The sequence below is a fragment of the Tupaia chinensis genome, unplaced genomic scaffold (genome assembly GCF_000334495.1).
Source record: "Tupaia chinensis unplaced genomic scaffold, TupChi_1.0 Scaffold000251_1, whole genome shotgun sequence".
NCBI lineage: Eukaryota > Metazoa > Chordata > Mammalia > Scandentia > Tupaiidae > Tupaia > Tupaia belangeri.
In genome coordinates this window covers 7,065,412-7,069,014 of record NW_006159731.1, presented here as the reverse complement: position 1 = coordinate 7,069,014, position 3,603 = coordinate 7,065,412, and the positions used below count along the sequence as shown (strand labels likewise).

General features: G+C 43.7%; 1 pseudogene; it reads left to right on the top strand.

Moving 5' to 3' along the window:
* Positions 1 to 574: 574 nt before the first annotated feature.
* Positions 575 to 3,603, top strand: part of LOC102491846 (40S ribosomal protein S14 pseudogene) — a 10,382-nt pseudogene continuing 7,353 nt past the window's right edge.

Here is a 3,603-nt window from a genome sequence, read left to right as displayed (position 1 = left end):
AAGTTTCTATAGCTTTAAGCCATTTGGTCTGTGGTGCTGGGTTGTGGCAGCCCTGGGGAACTAAAGCTAGTAATGGTCATCCATTGCCAACGGAGGAGTGCAAAGACCTAAGAATCAAGTGTGAGTGTACTAGGTGGATCTGAGTCATACTGCCTGAGGTTACTAGGCTGTTTCTTTCTTTCTTTCTTTCTTTTTTTTTTTTTTTTGGAGAGGTTTTTGCCATAGGGCACCAGTGCTCGCCAGACAGAAAAGGACAGAGACAGAGATACAGAAAGCGAGAAATCACCCCCCAGGGGGGATGGCCACACCGCAGTCCCTTCTCCATTCTCCTCTCGGGATCTTGGGCACTCATGCACATGCTCCCGGCGTGTTTTAAGCCACCGGGTCCGGGATGCGAACCACGGTCGATTACATGGGAGTCAAGCGACTTAGCCATTACGCTAACTGCTGGTCCCACTAGGCTGTTTCTAATAGAACTATGAGTTAAAAGAGCACTGGGCACTTAAAGGAAACTAAATTTAAAATGTAGGAAACAGAAGAGGCTTTCCATGGCTGACTCTGGGACCCATGCGCAGGAATGGCACCTCGCAAGGGGAAGGAAAAGAAGGACGAACAGGTCGTCAGCCTTGGACCTCAGGGGGCTGAAGGAGAGAACGTGTTCGGTGCCTGCCACATCTTTGCATCTTGCAATGATACCTTCGTCCATGTCACTGATCTTTTTGGCAAGGAAACCATCTGCCATGGGATGAAAGTGAAGCGTGACTGAGATGGATCCTCACCATACACTGCCATGCTGGCTGCCTGGGATGTGGCCCAGAGCTGCAAGGAGCTGCCCGACACATCAAGCTCTGGGCCACAGTGGGAAATAGGACCAAGACCCCAGCCCTGGGGCTCAGTCACCCCTCAGAGCCCTTACCTGCTCAGGTATGAAGACTGGGTGGATTGAAGGAAGGGGGATCGCCGTCTGTAAACAGGACTCTTCAAATTACTGTTTTCTGTTAATAAATTGCTTCGAGAAAAAAAAAAAGAGACAGAGGAGTAAATCCTGAAAGGAAAGTTTAAGATGTACTCTCCTGTAGCCTTTCCAGCCTCATAAGGGTTGTGTTAGCAAAATATAGAAGTCTCTAGAGAATTAGTGAGCTTCACTTTCCCTCTCCCCTACTCAGGCTAGAACCACTCTTTGAGGGTGCACTATTACTCTGATACTGCTTATTAGACTCATCAGGGGCAGTGAGGATGCCTTATTTGTCCTTGTACCCACAGTACCAAACACGGTGCCACAATAGGGCCAGGATACAGTCTACGTAGGAAAATAATTTCCTCTCGGCTTCTTGTTGCCCGTGACATTAAGATGTTCTTGTTGGAAAAAGCGTAATCTGCGTTTGGGTAGAACTAATTTAGGCATTTCTCTTAAAATCCCTCTAGAACTCTCCATAGTGCTATTGAATTTCAGGAGCTTTTGCTGCCTTTTCTGGTGAGTCAAGGCACTGTGGTAAATTTTATAATGTTTTTGTTTGTTTGTTTCTTCATCCCTTTACTTGCTCTGAGTACCATCTTTCTCATCCTCAGTTGTGCCTCAGTATTCTATATTGATTAATTAAATAGTCATTTCAATAAAAAATATGGCAGGCATGATTTCGAATTTTGGGAGTACAGCAATAAGAACATGGCCTGTGCTCCGCAAGGCATTACTGCCTGGCAGGACAGACACACACAAGGGCAACCGCAACTCAGTGTAGTAACATTTGATTGGAATGGAAAGGGGTAAGAGAAACTTCACTCTTGGAAGAAAGTGATTTTAAATATCGGTGAACTCAAGATCGGTTTTTAAATACATGTCTGTTTCTCATTTTAACTGCAGTAGAAAAAGATATTAAAGATCACTTAAGAAGAAGTACGAATAGTCAGTAGGCACAGTATCTTATTTTTTCCAGATATGCTAGAATTTTAAAGGGTATGAGCCCATAATTTTAGTTATAGTCCTCCTAGGTGATCATAGGTGATGCAGTTTTTAAGGAATGAATCCTTTTTTTCTTCTATTTGTCAGTGCATGCGTGCACTTATCCAGGAGTTAGAGAGAGGCAGAGAGGAAGAGGGAGAGGCAGAAAGCACCCAGCAATGGGGCATGGTCACTCCACAATCTCTTCCTTTCCATTTCTTCATTCTGTTGCGATACGGGGCATGCGCACACACAGGGGCTAGCATTCGAACCGTGTGTTGGGCTGTGTGGGATACCGCTTCTTAACCACCAGGCCATGAAGCTGGACGAAAGGGATTTTTTTTTTTTTGAGAGAGATTTTCACTGTAGGGCGCGTGCGCTCGCCAGACAGACAGAGAGAGACATAGAGACAGAAAGCGAGAAATCACCCCCCAGGGGGGATGGTCACGCCGCAATCCCTTCTCCTCCATTCTCCTCTCGGGATCCTGGGCACGCACGCACACGCACCCGGCGTGAGTTTTAAGCCACCGGGTCCGGGACACGAACCGCGGTCGACTACGTGGGAGTCCAGCGACATAGCCATTACGCTAACTGCTGGTTCCCATGGGATTTTTTTTTTTTTAATGCTTCTAAATAATAAAATCGGCAATCTCTGACTCTGAATTTTGTACAGGTATCCTTTATCCACATCTTAGTCTAGAACTTGTATTTTGCCTTTTGGATTTGGTGAGCAGTTATCATAGAACCTGGACACAACTGAAGTATCACTATGCTTGCTCCGTGTTAAGTCATTGAGAATGCATCCGTCAAGACAGACCAAGTTTCTGTCCCTTCTGCAGCTTGCTGTCAGGGGAGAAAAAGGAGCTGCGCTTCCTGAAAATTACTCAGGTCCTCATTTGAATCGCTCCCCACCTTGGCTAGAGTAGGAATAGCCAGAGCTATCTGCTGTTTTAAGGTTATTCTACCAAACCTTAAACAATGGTTGAAAAGAAGTGCTTTCTGATTGTTTTTGTCTATTTATACTAAGCAAGCACTTGGCCTGAGACACGCCCCACCCCCCAATAGAATTTAAACCAAGTAGTGGACTTGGTCCAGTGTGTAAATATTTGTATCTTTGTAGCTGGAAAAAAAAAAAAAAAGACCCCAATTAAATGCTCAAAAGCATTTAATTACTTTCCTTTGAGACTTTAACTTTAACCCTGTTTATTAGTCTTAAACTACTCCAGAGGGCAATATTTTTTATTAGTGACAGATTGCCTAAACTGTTTCCAGTGATCTAATCCCTCTCAGTAGACATGACTGCATTTTGCTGAGGGGTTCTCTTGAAGGAGTTGAATGAGAAGGTGTGTGTCTACATTAAGGCAAGTCCTCTGCTCATTGTTACTCCAAACACTGATTATAGATTCATGCAGATCCATTATATAGACATTGAATTTTCACTTGGAATCTAGGCATTGGATATGAATAAAATAAGTAAATGAACACAGTCATATGGCTTAGTCTTTGTCAGTTTCTCCTTACGGTTTGTTAGTAGGAATTTGATATTTGGCATCTGAATTTATTCATAAAATGTGATTTGTGGGCCTAGAAGAAAACCTCTCCAAGATTCAAAACCAACTGTCAGAAAGAAAAAAAAAAAAAAAAAAACCCTATTTTTAACTTTG